At 38.7% G+C, this 19,897-nt stretch overlaps 1 pseudogene; it reads left to right on the top strand.

The window, feature by feature from the left end:
* LOC119242224 (adhesion G protein-coupled receptor E2-like) overlaps positions 1–19,897 on the top strand; it is an 81,939-nt pseudogene that overhangs the window by 3,885 nt on the left and 58,157 nt on the right.

Genomic DNA, 19,897 nt, shown 5'->3' with positions numbered 1-19,897 from the left:
ACCACCACTGCTGTTGTTCTCCACCCAAAACATGAGCACTGCTCTAGAACACCTGACACTGCATTCAGCCAGCAGCTTCGCTTTTTGGGACCCCTCCCGTGAAGGAGCAGCTCTCTCTGTTTGTCTCTAAATAAAACTGCTTTTGGCTTCTCACTGTTGGTTGGGTGAGGTGGTTTCATTCTGCCACCCACTGGCCACAGTTTCGGTTCCTCTCCTAGCACTACAGCTGCATTTCATTATATTACTTACATCACAATATAGTATAGTATATATCTATAAAGTTATATGTTATAGATAGTAAATATAAATCAGACATTTTATCTGCTATAAAGTAAGCTTTTTATCCCTCAATGTGTTATTGATCAAATTCTGCATTTTGATTTTGGGAAACAATTTCCATTTGAGATGTATTCTTGGGCTATGTCCCCTTTACTAATAGATATATCTGTACACTCTGTACACACACACACACACACACACACACACACACACACGAGCCATGAATGGGGTATTGTACGCTCTTGAAAATAAGACATAGCTGATTGTCCATCATAGAACACTGTTGTAGGAGCTGAGCAGCTTCCTTCTCCCATGGAATTGACCTTTATAATTCAGAGATTCCAATGGGGAAACTTTGGGCGTCATAATTTCAAGGATGTCAGTTATGTGTCAGGAATTGCTAAGATCTTTTTCTATGTGAATGGAGGTGAATAAACAGCCTACTAAAAGAGAGAACAAAATGAAGTTGAAATGAAAGAAAAAAGTAGTAGGCACTTCTCTAAAGATGATAAATGGATGATCAAGGGCACATGAAAAAATATTCATTATTACTATCAGGGAAATGCCCATCCAAACAACAATGAAACAGCTCATATCTGTGACAATGATCTACATCAAAGCAAACAAAAGTAACAACTATTGGTGAGGATGTGGAGATAAATGAACCCTCATGGTGGGCATAAAGGCTCATCCACTCCCTATGGAAAGTAGTATGGATGTTTCTCAAAACATTAAAAATAGATTTACCATACAATTTAGCACTTCTAGGTACCTATCTGAAGAATTCAAAGGAATATGTAGGGCCTCCTGGGTGGTGCTGCGGGTTGAGCGCAATGCTGTGAAGCTGTCCACAGCCTCTGAATCATGGGTTCCTTTCCCGGCCAGCCAGGGAGATACCCACATGGCGTGGCAGACCTCTCCTGTCTCGCCCGCTGCTCCCATTAGCAGTGCCTTTGGTGCGACTGTCTGTTCTCCTCCTGGCTCTGTCTCTGGTGAATTCTCTCACCCTCCCGCACTTCTGGCCTATACCTCAGTTCTTGTATACATAAATAAATCTTTAAAAAAAAGGAATATGTAATATATATAAGTATTATACTCCTATGATTATTGCAGGACTATCTACAATAGTCGAATTCTGTACTGGAAACAACCTAAACTTCCATTGACAAAACAGTGAATTAAGAAAATGTGGTATATCTACACAGCACTACCCAGCCTTAAAATGTAAAGGTGAAATCTTGCCATTTGGAACAACATAGATGGAACTGGAGGCAGTTATGCTGAGTGAAATGTGATAAAGAGAAAGACAAATACTGCATGGCTTCACTCATATGCGGAATATAAACAAAGATAAGACAGACCAAGCCAAACCAAAAACAAACCCTAGAAATCTGACTGCAAAATTGAGGCTACCAGAGGGTGAGGGGCCCAATGGACTCTGGTGGAGGACTATGAGAACCTTGGTGGTGGGTGTGCATCTGAAAAGGTGTGATCCTGTACCTCTGGGTCACATACAGTGCTGCAAACCTACATAACTGCAATAAAAAAAGGCAAAAGTAAAAAAAGACAAGAAATTGAGAAAAATGCATAATTACTAGTCAAAAACTATTGAGTTCAGCCAAACATTTCTTGGAATAATTACACCATTCTTCCACAATTGGTACATTTCCTACTTCATTTTGAGATACGATGTTTTCTCCAATACCAAAACCAAACAAAAACATTAGAGAAATGAAAAACCATTTCAGACTTGCTGTTTCGTTTTTCACTGATATTTTAAATTTTTAATCAGATTTATATTTTGAACAGATTTAGAATTGCTGAAAAATTGCAAAGCTAATAAGAGAATTTCATAAACTTTGCACCCATTTCTGCTACTAGTAACATCTTCTACCCCATTGCATTTAGTTCTCACATCTACTTAGGGGTGTCATGGCACCAACAGTTTTATAGACTTCCCTTGTCTTTGACTATATTGATCAGTTTGAGGAGCATTTAATGAGTATTTTATAAAATATACTTCAGTTGAGGTTTATCTGGTGTTTTCTCATTGTTATACTGGTGTTTTGGGTTTGGGGCAGGGAGACCTCAGGTCAGGTGTCATATTTATCACTGGATGTCTGCTACCTGTGGTCCACATGATTTCTCTCTCTCATGTTGACCTTGATCATATGACTGAGATGCTGCTTGTGAGATTCTCCACTTGAGTTACTCTTTTCACACTTTATTTTTGTAAGGAAATCACTAAGCACTGCCCATACTCCAAGAGTAATGAGTTATTTTCCACCTGCCTTGAGAATGGAAAATCATAAAAATACTGGACTTCTTTTGCATGGAGCTGTGTGTCTTCTCAACTATTTATTTATTCAAAACTTTATTTGTGGCATTATGAGCTCATGAATATTTACTAGGTGTTTTGAGTTATAATCTAATCCTTCTTTATTTGTTTTGATACATGTGTTTTTCCTGCTGGGCAATTGGGATCTTGTTCCATTGTCCTTCTAGCCACTTGTTATACCCCATATTTTGGGTTTCTTTTTTAAATAAAGATTGTCTTACATCTAGAAGTACAAGATACTCCACGTCCATGTTTCATAATTTCTACTTGGTCCTAGAATGAGTCATTTCTGTTTGTTTCCTTTCATTAGGGAAAGATATTAGAACCTTGCTCTTGTTAGGGGGAAAAGAATGTCCTAAAGCTAATTCCATACAGGCTTTGTGGGTTCCACCCCCACCCCAGACCAAAGCCAAAAGACACTGGGAATTCCAAATCCCATCACCACCAAAGGGAAGGTGGCTGGGACCTGAGGGTGGGGTTAAGCAGCCAAGTGTGGTATAAAGCCAGACACATGGGCTTTGGGTGGGATCCCCCATTTTGGCTCTCCGCCAGCTAGCAGCGTCCGGCCAGCTCTGAGAGCGCCTTTGGATTTCCAGGATGGCGGATTGGGTAGGATGCATTAAAGACTTTATTTCCCTATTTTCTCCCTGAGTTGTACATTTCCTTAATTCCCTTTCCCTTGTAAATAAACCTTTTATTAACCTTTTGTGTGTGCCTATAGTGGAGTATTAATAAGTCCCTTTTAAGTGCGTGGGTGAGGACCCACAGCCAGGCAACCCGTTTTATTTTATATCGGGGTTGCCCTATAACACTCTGAGTACTAGATATTCTCTGTGTTGCTGAGGCCCTAAGATCCTCTCAGTTGTCAGAGGATATATTACATGTGTGTGTATAAATGTACTTATGACAGTTCCACAACACTGAAACAAATACCATGTGCTTCCCCTATTCAATTTCCCTGATCCTTCTCCCAAACCCCTTGCAACTACTGACCTTTTCATTATTTCTATGGTTTTGTCACGTAATTGGAATCATGAGTTGTTCAGTTTTTAGACTGGCTTCTTTATTTTATTTTTTTTTCAATTAAATTGTTTAATTGGAGGCAGAATGCAGGCTTATTGCTTGTCACTATATCTGATAAAGAACCTGTGTTTCTGGTCAATTCAATTTAAAATAAATTCCATCACTTTAAATGTATTAGGAGAAGGGGAGAGGGAAAGCCTTTCTCTCTTGAAAGCAACAATGAAGCAATCCATTATTAAATGTAGAAAATGATGCTAATGCAATCTGATGGCTGAGATTTCAAAACACAAAAATCAGGAAATTCAGAGTTCTGTTTCCCACAGCAACCATAACTCTTCTCCCCTTGACATATGCAACATTTCATATTACCAAATATGCACTTAACTCTAAATGATTGTATATGTGCAATAGGACCAAATTACAGTCACCATGGGCACCAAACTGTGAAGTGCCTGACATTTGTGTGCTTGAAAATTTGAGTTCAGTGGTGCTTTTCTTTTTTCTTATTTTTATAACATTTTATTTTAGATTAGCCTTTTTTTATTTTTTAATATAATTTTTTTGATTTTTATATTCCCCATACAATTGCAACCCCCTTATTTTGACCCCAATCCCTCCCCTCCCCACACCCCACCCCCCATAGAGTGTCTCTGGTTCATAGTTGTTTGTTGATTTTGATTTTTACTTTCTTATAGTTATTCTTTTTCCTGGTCCCTTATTTAAGTTTTCTAGATTCCTGCTATGAGTGAGACCATCCGGTATTTTTCTTTCTCTTCTGGCTTATTTCGCTGAGCATGATCCCTTCCAGCTCCATCCATGTTGCTGCAAATTGCATGTGTTTATCTTTTTTGAATGCTGAGTAATATGTACCACTACTTCTTGATCCAGTCATCTGTTTTTGGGCATTTGGGTTGTTTCCAAAGCTTAGCTATTGTAAACAGTGCTATTATAAACATAGGGGTGCAGGTGCTCTTTGGAATTGATGTTTCTGTGTCCTTTGGGTAAATACCTAGAAGTGGAATTGCTGGATCATATGGAAGCTCTATGTTTAGTACATCAAGAAATCTCCACACAGCTCTTCATAGTGGTTGGACCAGTTTGCACTCCCACCAACAGTGCAGGAGAGTTCCTTTTTCTCCACATCCTCACCAGCATTTGTTGTTGCTAGTTTTTTTAATATGTGCCATTCTCACTGGTGTGAGATAGTATCTCATGGTAGTTTTGATTTGCATTTCCCTGATTACAAGTGATGTTGAACATTTTTTCATATGCCTATTGGCCATTTGCATTTCCTCTTCAGAGTTTCTTTTTAGCTCTTCTGCCCATTTTTTGACAGGATTATTTTCTTTGTTGTTGTTGAGTCTCATCAGCTCTTTGCAGATTTTTGTGATCAGTCCTTTATCATTAGTGTTGTGTGCAGAAATGTTTTCCCAGTCGGTGGGGTTTCTCTTTGTTTTTGTTATTGTCTCTTTTGCTGTGCAGAAGCTCTTTAATTTGATGTAGTCCCAGCTGTTTATCTTTGCCTTCACTATCACTGCTTTGGGCAATGTGTCTGTAAAGATGTCTTTGATGTGAATATCACGTAGTGTTTCGCCTCTATTTCCTTCTATGTATTTTAAGGTTTCAGGTCTTATGTCTAGTTCGTTAATCCATTTTGAGTTGATTTTTGTGTATGGTATGAGGTAGTGGTCAGGCTTCATTCTTTTGAATGTAGTGATCCATTTTAATAATGTTTATTCTTCCAATCCATGAACAGGGGATGTCTTTCCATTTCTTTGTGTCTTCTTCTATTTCTTTTAAGAGTGTTTTTTATAGTTTCCTTTGTATAGGTCCTTTACCTCTTTTGTTAGATTTATTCCAAAGTTTTGATTTTTTTTGTTTTGATAATAAAAGGGATGGTATTTTTGATTTCTTCTTCTTCAGATTTATTGTTTGTGTATAGGAAGGCTACTGACTTTTGCGTGTTGATTTTGTACCCTGCCACTTTTCTGAACTGATTGATTAGTTGAATTAGTTTTTGTGGAGTTTCTGGGGTTCTCTATGTATATTATCATATCATCTGCAAACAGTGATAGTTTGACTTCTTTTCCTATTTGGATTCCTTGTATGTATGTCTTATTGCTCTGTCTAGGACTTCCAGGATTATATTGAGAGTGGATATCCTTGTCTTGTTCCAGATCTTAATGGAAATGCTTTCAGCTTTTCATCATTGAGAATGATACTGGCTGTTGGCTTGTCATATATGGCCTTTATGATGTTGAGGTATGTTCCTTGTATCCCAACAATTTCAAGGGCTTTTATTATGGATGGGTGTTGCATTTTGTCGAAAGCTTTCTCAGCATCTATTGATATTATCATATAGTTTTTATATTTCTTTTTGTTGATATGTTGGATAACGTTGATTGATTTTTGGACATTGAACCATCCTGTGTCTCTGGAATGAATCCTACTTGGTCATGGTGAATTATCTTATGGATACATTGTTGGAATCTGATAGCTAAAATTTTATTGAGGATTTTTGCATCAGTGTTCATTAGGGAGATTGGCGTATAGTTTTCTTTTTTTGTGTTGTCCTTGTTCGGTTCTGGTATTAGTGTAATGCTGGCTTCATAGAACATGTTTGGTATTATCCCTTCCTTCTCAATTTTTTGGAAGAGTCTGTGAAGGATAGGCACTAATTTTTTTCTGAATGTTTGCCGGAATTCATTTGTAAATCCATCAGGTCCTGGGCTTTTGTTTTTGGGGAGTTTTTTGATTACCATTTCAATTTTGCTGCTTGTCATTGGGCTGTTTAGGTGTTCTATTTCTTCTTTATCTAGCTTTGGGTGATTGTAGAGTTGTAGGAATTTGTCCAACTTCTCTAGATTGTTGAACTTGTTTCCATATAACTGTTCATAGTAGTTACTGATTATTCTTTTGATTTCTGCTGTGTCCGTAGTGATTTCTCCTCTTTCATTTATGATCCTGTTTATTTTTGCTTTCTCCCTTTTTAACTTTGTGAGCCTGGCTAGGGGTTTGTCTATTTTATTGATTTTTTTTGAAGAACCAGCTCTTGGTTTAATTGATCTTTTGGACTGTTTTTTTTTTTTTTTTAGTTTTGATTTCATTTATTTCAGCTTTGGTTTTTATTTTTTCTTTTCTTCTACTGGTTTTGGGGTTTTTTGTTGTTTTTTTCTAGATCTTTGAGCTTCAAGATTAGGCTGTTTCTTTGACTTCTTTCTTGTTTCTTGATGTGAGTCTCTATTGCTATATATTTTCCTCTTATTAATGCTTTTGCTGCATCCCATACATTTAGGAAATTGGTGTCCTCCTTGTCATTCAATTCAAAGAATTTTTTAATTTCTTCTTTGATCTCCTCGTTAGTCCAGTGGTCTTCCAGAAGTGTGGTTTTTAATCTCCATGAAGTAGGAGAGTTCCTTGCCTTCTTTTTATGGTTTATTTCTCCTTTGATGCCTTCATGGTCAGAAAAGATGGTTGGTATGATTTCAATCTTGGTGTATCTGTTTATGCTTGTCTTGTGTCCCAGTATGTGATCGATCCTGGAGAATGATCCGTGTGCGCTTGAGAAAAATGTGTACTCAAATTTTTTTGGGTTTAGTGTTCTATAGATGTCTATTAAGTCCAAGCACTCTACATCCTTATTTAGAGCTTTAGTGTCTTTACTTATTTGTTGTCTTGTTGATCTATCCATTGTTGATAGTGGTGTGTTGAAGTCTCCCACTACGTATGTGTTTTCTCTGATGTCTGTTTTCGAGATGACAATAGTTGTCTGATATATTTTGGTGCTCCTTCGTTGGGTGAATATATGTTAATGAGTGTTATTTCTTCTTAAAGTATTGTCCCCTTGATAATAATGTAGTGAGCAATGGTGTCTCTTTTTACCTTTTTGCGTTTGAATTCTTTTTTATCTGATATAAGTATAGCTGTTCCTGCTTTCTTTTTTGATCCATTTGCTTGTAGGATTGTTTTCCATCCTTTAACTTTGATTCTATTTTTATCTTTTGTAGCTAAATGTGTTTCCTGGAGACAGCAAAAGGTTGCATTTTGTTTCTTAATCCAGCCTGTAACTCTGTGTCTTTTTATTGAAGAGCTTAATCCATTGACATTTAGAGTTAATATTGATATGTTAACATCTGTATTTGCCATTGTGTTTGTCTTTCCTTTGATTTATTTATTTATTCTTTTAATAACTTTTTTTTTGGCCTTCTTTCGTAGTTATTCATCCCTCTGAGGTTCTGGCTTTAGGAATCCTTGTAGATTTTTTGGAGTGGGGGTTTAGTCGTAATGAAATTCCAGAGTTTCTGTTTGTCTGGGAATGTCCTTATTCTTTCTTCGTAGAGGAAAGTGAGCTTTGTAGGATAGAGTATTTTTGGTTGGCATCTGTTTTCTTGGAGTCTGTTGACTATGTCCCTCCACTCTCTCCTTGCCTGTAGTGTTTCTTTGGAGAAGTCTGATGTCAGTCTAATTGGTTTTCCTTTAAATGTTATCTGTTTCTTCCCTCTTGTCAGCTTCATTATTTTTTCCTTGTCCTGGATTCTTGGGAGCTTTACTATTATGTGTCTTGCTGTATTTTTCCTTTTGTCGTGGAAGTTTGGTGTTCTTCTTGCTTCTTGTATATCAATTTTCAGCTCCTTCTTCACTTTTGGGAAGTTCTCTTTCATTATCTCCTGAATATTTTCTCTGTTCCTACATCTCTCTCTTCTCCTTCTGGTATTCCTATAACTCTTATATTTCCTTTCCTCATGGAGTCAGATAGTTCCCTAAGTCTTTCTTCTGTCTTTTTCCTTCGTACTTCTCCTTCCTTTTCTGTTTTAGTTCTTTTTATTTCTGTGTCTTCAAGAGTACTTATTTGTTCTTCCATTTCATCTATTCTGCTTTCATTGCTTTTCCCAGATTTCTTTAGTGCCTCCATTAATTCTTTGATCTCCTGCATTTCTTTTACTTCCCTCTTTAGGGACTCAGTTTCATTCTTCTGATCGTTGATTATTTTTCCCTTATCATTGTTTTCCTTTATGACTTCTGTCAGTTTTTTAATCATGGTAATTTTAAATTCTCTTTCTGGAAGGCTCAGATGTTCTTCCAAGTTATTTTTGTTGCAATCTGGGGGGTGGTTTTCTTTTTGTGGTGTGCTTTTTTCTTGAGGAGTTGCTGCTGAGTTGCGTGTGGTTTTTCTACTCCCTACTGTCTGTTTTCCTATTTGCCGTATGCATTGGGACACGGTGTTGCTGGTACTGGCCAGTATCTTGGACGAACTTCCCAGCTCACCTCTGGCTCTTTCAGGAGCCATGTGCTGGTTTCAAGCAGGCTTTATTGAAGAAAGATCCCTGTTCTAAAAAGGCGATGTGGGTTCTCACTCCTCTGTTTGCCCGGTCTGCCCTGGCAGTGGGTTCCTGCTCCCCCTCTGGGCTAAGACAGCAGGCCAGAAGGGGCCTGGCATGGGCGAACTTCCCAGCTCACCTCTGGCTCCTCTGGGAGCCTTCTCCCGGTTATAAGCAGTCTTTACTGAAGAAATGTCACTGTTCTAAAGTGGCGATGTGGGTACGCACTCCCTGCGTGCCCAGTCTGCCCCAGCGGAGTGTTCCAGCTCCCCCTCTGGGCTCAGACTGCAGGCCAGAAGGGGCCCGGGGTGGGCGAACTTCCCAGCTCACCGCTGGCTCCTCCGGGAGCCTTCTGCTAAGATTTTTTGTTTTGAGTAGTAATTTTTTGCTACTTATCTCAGCGTCTGTTTTTGCATAACTTCCATGGGGATTTTGTCTGCTTAAACTAAAAAAATTGGACACGAGTTTCATTGTGTGGCTTTGCATGGAGTTCTTCCAGAAAGTTGAAAAAGAGCTGAATCAAGAAGAGTGGAACCTGTTTGCTGTGTTCGTAGGGCTGCAGAGACCTCCCAAGAAGGTGAGGAAGCTTGCCTCCATTGACAGGACTGGACAACCCGGCCAACGAAAAAGCCCTGGTACCCTCAAGAAGAGGAAAGCCCAGGTGGAGTCTGATGAGACCAACTTTGTTCCTGAAGCCTACATAGACCGGATGTCAACGGTTCACTCTGATCCTATATGGAGTATTCCAACAAAGCCAGATAAAATTGCTGTTTAGTTATTCTGCCCTGTGATTTTATGCAAAAATAGGAAAAATGGTTTAAAAGTAGATTTAGTTTGCAAACTTTTGCTATGCTGTTAAAAGTTTGGGATCAAGGTTGAGAAAATTTGTGTTTTACATCAGTTGAACCATTATAAGATTTTTTTTTCCTGTGATTTTGACATATTTGCTGTCTTGTTTTGGCTAATGCCTCCAGACAATTTTTTTTTTTTTTTTTTTTTGGCTTGGACCGATGAACTGTTTTTCCAGGAATGGAGGACTTTTGCTTTCCACAATGAACAATACCTGGAGGGACTGGTTTTCTTTCACACTGGAACCGGGAGAATTTTCATCTGAGACTGTATTCCAGCATCTATATATTTTTTCTTCATCACCATGGAAATAGTAGCAAAAAGTGAAAAGGGGGAATTGTTAGGGAGAAAGGATGTCCTGAGCTAATTCCATACAGGTTTTGTGTACTCCACCCCCACTCCAGACCAAAGCCATCAGGACATTGGGAAAGACAAATCCCATCACCACCAAAAGGAAGGTTGCTGGAACCTGAGGGTGGAGGTAAGCAGTTGGCTCTCTGCCAGCTCGTGGTTCTCGGCCAGCTCTCAGAGTGCCATTGGGTTTCCAGGTTGGCAGATCGGGTAGGATGCATTTAAGATTTTATTTCCCTATTTTCTCCCTGAGTTGTACATTTCCTCATTTCCCCTTTCCCTTGTAAATAAACCTTTATCAACCTTTTGAGTGTGCATGCAGTGGAGTATTAATAAGTCCCTTTTAAGTGCACAGGTGAGGACCCACAGTCAGGCAACCCATTTTATATCGGGGCTGCTCTGTAACAAAACCTTTATTAACATCCTTGAAAAGGTGACTATCTTAGGATCCAATTCACCAGACTTAAAGTATCATTTAGGTTGTTTCATTTATGTATTTGTTTCTCTGTATTTTTCCCAACTTACACTGTGAACACATTGAAAGAAGGAATAGGTCTTGAAGAAGGGATCAACATAGCGATGGGGAAATTCTGCAAGTAAGTCCTCCCAAAAAAAAAAAAGTTAATTGGGAGGAAAAGTGGCAGGTCCCTGTGAAAACCAGGACACGGAAGATAAACTGGTGACTCTGGCAAACTACCCAAAGAGGAAAATTGCCATAAAAGAGGACGAAAAGAGAAGAAAGTTCCGAACCCTGCTACCCTCCCCCACCCACAACGCTGGTACACTCTGACCAACAGAGAGGAAAAAACAAAAAAACAAAAAAACAACGAGAACAAACAACACATCAAGTGGGACTGTGAGTGGAAAGGAACTATTGCAGGCACTGCACCCGGTGAATGGAAACTGTGGAGAACCATTGAAGAATAGCCCCAGAGGTGCGCGAATTGTTAGGGGGAAAAGGATGTCCAGAGCTAATTCCATACAGGCTTTGTGGACTCCACGCCCCTCCAAACCAAAACCATCAGGACGTTGGGAAAGACAAATCCCATCACACCAAATGGAAGGTTGCTGGAACCTGAGAGTAGAGTTAAGCAGCCAGGTTTGTTATAAAACCAGACATGTGGGTCTTGGGGGTGCTTTTTGCCTTCACAGCTCTTGTCTCACGGCCAGCTCTCAGAGTGCCATTGGGTTTCCAGGTTGGCGGTATGGGTAGGATGCATTTAAGACTTTATCTCCCACTTTTCTCCCTGAGTTGTACATTTCCTCATTTCCCCTTCCCTTGTAAATAAACCTTTTATTAACCTTTTGTGTGTGCCTGCAGTGGAGTATTAATATGTTCCTTTTAAGCGCGCGGGTGCGGACCCACAGTCAGGCATCCTGTTTTATATCGGGGCTGCCTGTAACAGAATGGCTCCAGGTGCCATTAGAGGAAAACGACTCTGCAGAGAGACCTGTGAATAGCCCAAGCTTGTGTGGTAAGCCAGCTGATAAGCTTGTGTGGAAAAGCAGTGTGCTCAAAAAGCATACATGGATCATGGCTGCCCAGGTGCCCGCACCTCTGACCTAGGTTTGTGGGGAGACACGCGGGAGCTGTCACTGAGGTGAATGTCCCTCACTGAGTGAGTAATCAGAAACCAGGCTCCCGGACACGGGAGTGGGGTGCAAAAGGCACCATTTCTGCTGTCATTGAACTGGGCTATAGCCCGCTTCCTATATCTGAGGGCTTCGGAACTGAGACCCGGGGCACGAAATTTGGGGCGTGGGATGCCCACGACAGCGGGCATAGGGCAGACACAGTACCCCATGTCTTTGAGGTGCTCCACGCCATCCCAACTCTGTGCCCTGGACCCACCGGGGAAAAAACAGTCCTGGAAGGACACTAGGAAAGATCTCTGGTGCCACCTAGCAACCAGAACAAAAACACCAACATCCTGATAGTTGGAAACCAGGGATCCCCAAAACACCCTCAGGCTCTGAGAGAGGGTGGGCCACGCAAACGGGGGTGAGAAGGGAAATAAGGTGTGGAGCAAGACCCCATTCTGGAACTGAGAACCCAGAGCAGGATCTGGAGCGTGGGACGCGCCATAACAGTGGACACTGCACTGGGTGACAGCCAGCGTTTTGGATCTGAGAGCCCTGGAACTGAGACCTAGAGTGCAGAATTCAGGACACGGGATCCATACAGCTGTGGGCACAGCACAGGGTGAACACAGGGCAGACACAGCACCCACCTTGAATAAAAGCCCCTGTGTTGAGGTGCTCCCCTCCAACCCCCTCTGTTTCTCAGACAACCACTGGAAAAAAGCACATATCAGCGAGTAAGGGCCTCTGGCACCACCTCTTGATCAGAACTAAATCCCCAACTAGCTGATTCCCTGTTGGAACTGAGTAAATACAGAGGGAGGGAACTGTAAGGGACAGTGCCCAGCAACACAGCATCAACACCCTGGTGGAGTTTTAGCCTACCAGTGCTGGTCTCAGTCTGGTGAACATTTTCTGGTGTTCACCAGACTCCAAGGGTGCACTCCAAAGATGCCTGCCAACACTAGTGACACAACGTCACAACACATAGAACTAATTAAAAAGCAAACAACAGGGAGAAGAAAAAATATAAATAAATAAGCAAGCAGGAGACAGGCATACCACAAGAAGAAATACAGTCACCAGAGCTCAACAATGACATGGAAGAACTTCTCGGCCTATCAGACAGAGAATTAATGATTATCATGATTAAAAAGCAGAAAGAAAACAAAAAGGAAAAATGATTTGAGACAAAAAATCACTGAAGAATGAAATTGGGACCTTAAGAAAGCAAAGAAATGCAGGAGATTAAAAGATTACTAGAGGAGATAAAAACTCTGGGAAAAGCAATGAAAACACAATCGATGAAATGGAAGAATGGATCAGTAGTATCAAAGATACAGAAATAAAAAGAGCCAAAAGAGAAAAGGAGAGAGTAGTGCAAATGAAGCAGTTTGAGGATAATCTTAGACAATTATCAGACTCCATGAAGAGAGGAAATGTAAGAGTTATAGGCATTCCAGAAGGTGAGGAGACAGACAAAGGAACTGAGAAATGATTCAAGGAGATAATTGAAGAAAACTTCCCAACCATGAAAAAGGAGACAGATACAGACATACAAGAAGCGAGAAGAACTCCCAATTATTACAATGAAAAGAAAACTACAGCAAGACATATAACAGTAAAGCTTGCAAGAGACCAAAACAAGGAAAAAATAATGAAACTGGCAAGGGGGAAGAAACAGAAAACTTATTAGGGAAAATCAATCAGGTTAACTTCTGAGTTCTCTGAAGAAACACTACGGGCAAGAAGAGAATGGAGTAACATATTCAGCAAACTTCAACACAGCAAATGCCAACTAGGAATACTTTACCCTGCAAAGCTCTCTTTCCTCTACGAAGAAAAAATATGGGCCTTCTCAGAAAAACAGAAACTCCAGAAATTCATTACAACTAAACCCCCACTCCAAAAAATTCTACAAGAAGTCCTAAAGCAAAAACCAACAGATGAATGAACAAGAAGAACAGAATAAGCAAGGAATAAAATAACAAAAATGACCCCAAAATGGCAAATACAGATGTCGACATATCAATATTAACTCTAAATATAAATGGACTAAACTCATCAATAAAAAGACACAGAATAGCAGGCTGGATTAAAATGAAAAATCCAACCTTCTGCTGTCTCCTGGAAACACATTTAACCACAAAAGATAAGCATAGACTGAAAGCAAAGGTTGGAAAACAATTCTATAAGCAAATGGACTGAAAAGGAAGGCAGGAACAACCCTACTTATATCAGATGAAACAGACTTCAAATTAAAAAAGGTAAAAAGAGACATAGATGGACAGTACATTATGATCAAGAGGACAATATATCAGGAAGATATAACACTCATCAACATATACTCACCAAATGAAGGGGCACCAAAATATATTAGACAATTATCAGCTCTGAAAACAGGCATTAAAGAAAATACATATACAGTGGGAGACTTCAACACCCCACTCTCACCAATGGGCAGATCAACGAGACAAAAAATAAACAAAGACACTAGAGCCCTAAATAAAGACTTAGAACTCATGAACTTAACAGACATGTATAGGACACTGCACCCAAAAAAATCCAAGTACACATTTTTCTCAAATGCTCATGGATCATTCTCCAGAATCGATCACACACTGGGCCACAAGACAAACATCAACAGATACATGAAGATCAAAATCATTCCAATATCTTCTCTGATCATAAAGGCATCAAGCTAGAAATAAATCATGAAAAGAAAAGAAGGAACCCTCCCACTTCATGGAGATTGAAATCCACGCTACTGGAAGACCACTGGACTAATGAGGAGATCAAAGAAGAATTCAAAAAATATTTTGAATTGAATGACAAGCAGGACACCACTTTCCAGAATGTATGGGATGCAGCAAAAGCAGTAATAAGTGGAAAATATATAGTAATGAAGGATCACATCAACAAACAAGAAAGAACTCAAAGAAACAACCTAATCTCACATCTCAAAGAGCCAGAAAAGGAACAAAAAAAAAAAAACCCTAAAGCCAGAAGAAGAAAAGAAATAATAAAAATCAAAGCAGAAATAAATGAAATAGAAATTAAAATAAAAATCCAAAAGGTCAATGAAACCAAAAGTTGGTTCTTTGAAAAAATAAACAAAACAGACAAACCTCTAGCCAGTCTCAAAAAGAAAAAATGGGAGAAAAATCATATAAATAGGATTACAAATGCAAGAGGAGAAATCACAACAGACTCACTAGAAATCAAAGAATAATCAGAGATTACTATGAACACTTATATACAAACAAATTCAACAACCTAGAAGTGATGGACAAATTCCTAGAATGATCCAATCATCCAAAGCTGGACAAAGAAGAAGTAGAACAGCTAAACAGACCAATTACAAGCAGCGAAATTGAGGCAGTAATCAAAGCACTCCCCAAAAACAAAAGGCCAGGCCCAGACAGATTCACAAATGAATTCTACCAAACGTTCAGCAGTGAATTAGTGCCTAGCCTACACAAACTCTTTCAAAAAATTGAAAAAGATGGAATACTACCAAATAAGTTCTATGAAGTTAACATTACACTAATACCAAAACCAAACAAAGGCAGCGCAAAAAAAGAAAATTACAGGCCAATCTCCCTAATGGAAACTGATGCAAAAATCCTTAACAAAATCCTTGCCAACACAATCCAACAACGCATCAAAGGGATAGTACACCACGATCAAGTGGGATTCATCCCAGGGGCACAAGGATGATTCAACATATGAAAACCGATCAATGTAATCCAATACATCAACAAAAAGAAAAATAAAAACCATATGATCATATCAATAGATGCTGAGAAAGCATTCGACAAAGTCCAAAATCCATTTATGATGAAGGCCCTTGAAATTCTCAGGATAGAATGAGCATACCTTAACACGATAGAAGCCATATATGACAAACCCACTGCCAATATTCTTCTCAATGGCAAAAAGCTAAGGCCTTTCCTTTAAGATCAGGAACAAGACAAGGATGTCCTCTCTCACCTCTGCTCTTCAATTTAATACTGGAGGTCCTAGCAGGGCAATTAGACAAGGGAAAGACATACAAGGAATCCAGATAGGGAAACAAGAAGTAAAATTATCACTATTTGCAGATGATATGATAACATACATAGATAACCCTAAAAACTCCATAGAAAAACTACTCAAAATAATCAACCAGTTCAGTAAAGTAGCAGGATACAAAATCAACACACAAAAATCAGTAGCCTTCCTATACAAAAACAATCGGAAGAAGAAAATCAGAAAACTATCTCTTTTATAATAGAAACAAAAAATATCAAAAACTTGGGAATAAACCTAACAAAAGAGGAGAAGGACCTATACAAAGAAAACTATAAAACACTGTTGAAAGAAATAGAAGAAGACACAAAGAAATGGAAAGACATCCCCTGCTCATGGATTGGAAGGATTGCCATTACTAAAATGTCCATCCTACCAAAAGCAATATACAGATTCAACACTATTCCAATAAAAATCTCAATCACATTCTTCAAAGAAATAGAACAAATACTGAGGAAATTCATATGGAACCACAAAAAAATGCAAATAACCAAAGCCCTACTGATGAAAACAAAGGGGAAAGAAGGTATCACACTTCACACTACAAAGCCATAATAATTAAAACAGTTTGTTATTGGAACCAAAACAGACACACAGACCAATGGAACTGAATAGAGAGCCCAGAAATAAAGCCACACTTATATGAACAACTAATCTTTGACAAAGGAGCAAAGAATATGCAATGGAATACAGACAGTTTGTTCAATAAATGGTGTTGGGAAAACTGGACCTCCACATGCAAGAAAATGAAACTAGACTACTACCTCTCACCGTGCACAAAAATCAACTCAAAATGGATAAAAGAACTGGACACAGACCTGAAACCATAAAATATATAGAAGAAAATATAGGGAAAACACTACAAGACATACATCTCAGAAACATCTTTAAAGACTCATCACCTAAAGCAGTGATAGTGAAGGCAAAGATAAACACCTGGGAATACATCAAACTGAAAATCTTCTGTGCAGCCAAAGAGACATTAACCAAAACAGAGAGACACCCCACTGACTGGAAAAAATATTTGCACTCCATCCAACTAATAAGGAATTGATCACTAAGATATACAAAGAACTCATACGGCTCAACAAAAACAAAATAAATAATCCAGTCAAGAAATGGGCAGAAGAATTTTAAATACATTTCTCCAAAGAGGAAATGCAAATGGCCAACAGGTATATGAAAAAATGTTCAACACCCCTTATAATCAGGGAAATGCAAATCAAAACCACAGTGAGATACCACCAGTAAGAATGGCACATATGAAAAAAAAAAAGCACTAACAAATGTTGGCAAGGATGTGGTGAAAAAGGAACTCTCCTACATTGCTGGTGGGAGTGCAAACTGGTCCAACCACTATGGAAAGCTATCTGGAGGTTCCTCAGTCTACTAAAACTGGAGCTACCATATGACCCAGCAATTCCACTACTAGGGATCTACCCAAAGGACACAAAAATTTTGATTCAAAAGAACACCTGTATGCCTATGCTTATTGCAGCACTATTTACAATAGGTAAAACTGGAAACAACCCAAATGCCCAAAAATAGATGACTGGATCAAGAAGATGTAGTATTTATACACAATGGAATGTTATTCAGCAATCAAAAAAGATAAACTCATGTCATTTGCAGCAACATGGATGGAGTTAGAAGGAATTATGCTCAGCGAAATAAGACAGAAGGAAAAAGAAAAATATTGGATGGTTTCACTCATAGCAGGAATATAGGGGAACCAAATAAGACATCAGTGTAAAAAATTATTAATAACAGTACAAATCACAATAAAGTGAAAACAGACAATTACAAATCAGAGACATACTGCAGGGAAGGAGGAGGGATAGGGGTCAGAGGGACGAAGGGAGAACAAGGGACTGTGGTGATGGTGTATGGGTGCCTTCGGGAAGGAAGTTCTATGGGGACTCAACCTGAGGGGGTGGGGGAAGAAAATATTGTTTAAAAAAATAAAAAATTTAGAAAACAAAAAAGAAGGAATAGGTCTTATTTATTTCTTTGCCCCATATTGTAATTTAGTTTCTACTGCACAGTAAATGATTAGTAAATGTTTGTAAATGGCTGAAAGAAAATCAAAGGGTTGAACAGTGTTAAAAAGGTAATACTCTAAATGGGAGAGAAGAAAGCAAATAAACTGTGGTACATGCTGCTGAAAGAGAGAGGCTCTAAGATGGAAATTGAAGAGATAAGTGGGAGCAAGAAGATATTTGAATGCATCCAAAATTAACTTTCAGAATCCAATATTTATCACAGCCGGATTCTATATGACCAAACTATTCTGTACCTGCTATCCCTTTACAGCACCTGAAGTTAGAACCCATAAAGGCAGTCCTACCCATCATGCCACCTTCCTTACTACCGTTACGGATGCTCTGGCTCACACGGACATCATCAGGGAAGAGTCTGAGTTCACTGATGCTGTTTCTTCCATGTGTGGTTGATGAAGTTGGAAGTTCTACATTCAAGAAGGGTAGAAAGGTGGAGTCATTCATGAGGCCTGTGGGAAAAATCATTCTGCTTTCTCATAATTTGAGATTAGAGAATTTGACTTGAGAATGTGTGATGGAAGCACTTAGAGTTTATGTGGTTTGGGAGTGGAAGACCCATGAGCCTCGTGGGTGAAGGATTCTTTTGCCTCTCTTTTCCCTGAGAAATATAGTTATCTGGAGTTAGAAACACAAAACAGAATGCAAACTTGTGCCAGATTCAGCTCTTTGGAGTCATTATCCCTTTGGACACTATCCTCCCAAGAGAAGGTCACCTCTCTTTCATCTCTTCGTGCATGGTCTCTAGCAAGCAGATAATTACAAGACAACTGCTCTGTTTCTGACTTTGGAGGTAAATTCTGGCTACTGTAATATAATTTCTATTTCCTGTGTGTCTTCTCTGTTGTTGCCTCTCAATTACGAGGTCTCACTCTCTCAACAGCATTTCCCCTTTTTTGATGACTACTCATATCTGTTTATCTCACTCAGCCATTTGGTTTTTTAGTCTTTTACAAATACTTATTAAATAATCACTCTAATTAGGTGCTAAAATATGTTCTGGGGATAAAAAATATAATAAGATTATTTTTCTACCTTTAAACTTGCCATCTAAATTGGGGAAAGACTAGGAAATAGGTAAGTGCAAGATACTGCTGATTCTATAATCCTCCTATGTGGGTTTAAAAAAATAGTTACCACTTCCTGAGTAGGTTAATTAATTCTTCACACACAAACAATTAATTTTACTGAATATAGAAGGAGGATTGGAATTATTTCAGTTATTAAAGAAGTAAGTACATGCCAGGAAAAGACTACAGAATAAGAATGAGGCATTTGATAAACTGTAATAGTGTCTCTTGTGGTTTTGATTTGTATTTTCTGATGATACCTGATAACCCATATTTTTTTAATGTATTTGTTGACCATCTGTATGTCTTCTTTGAAGAAATTAGTGGGAGCAAGAAGATATTTTCATGCATCCACTATTTCATTAGAGCATCCCACTATTTCATTAGTATTATTTACGTTCTTGTAAGTGCATGAATTCTTTGTACTTCTCTGATATGGGCCTCTTGTCAGATATATTATATGTGATATTTTCTCCTCTTCAGTAGTTTCTTTCCTCTTTCCTTCAATGATTGTTTCTTTTGAGGTACAGAGTTTTCCTTTTTTTTTTTTTTTTACTTTGATGCAGTCTTGTTTGTTTATTTTTCCTTTGTTTCCTTTGCTGTTGGAGAATAGTTCCCAAACATACCCTGAAGTCAGTGATGCAAAGTATTTCACCTATGTTTTATTCTATTTTCTGATTTCAGGTTTTAGGTCTAAGTTTCAATCATCATTGATGTAATTTTTCTGCAAGTTATAAGTTTGTGGTCTGGTTTCATTCCTTTGCATATAGCTGTCCAGTTTCTCCAGCAACATTTGTTGAAGAGACTTCCCTTTCTCCAATGTTTACTCTTGGCTGCTCTGTCACAGATTAGCTGTCCATATAAGTGTGGGCTTATTTCTGTGAGTCTAATCCTTTAGGGTGAGTGAGTGTGTGTTACTGTAGTATGCTGTTTTTTTTTTTTAAGATTTATTTGTTTATT

The sequence above is a fragment of the Talpa occidentalis genome, unplaced genomic scaffold (genome assembly GCF_014898055.3).
Source record: "Talpa occidentalis isolate TD23 unplaced genomic scaffold, MPIMG_talOcc4v2.1 talOcc4.12, whole genome shotgun sequence".
Taxonomy (NCBI): Eukaryota; Metazoa; Chordata; class Mammalia; order Eulipotyphla; family Talpidae; genus Talpa; species Talpa occidentalis.
Note: the sequence above shows the minus strand (reverse complement) of the source record. Positions and strands in the feature narration are given on the sequence as shown.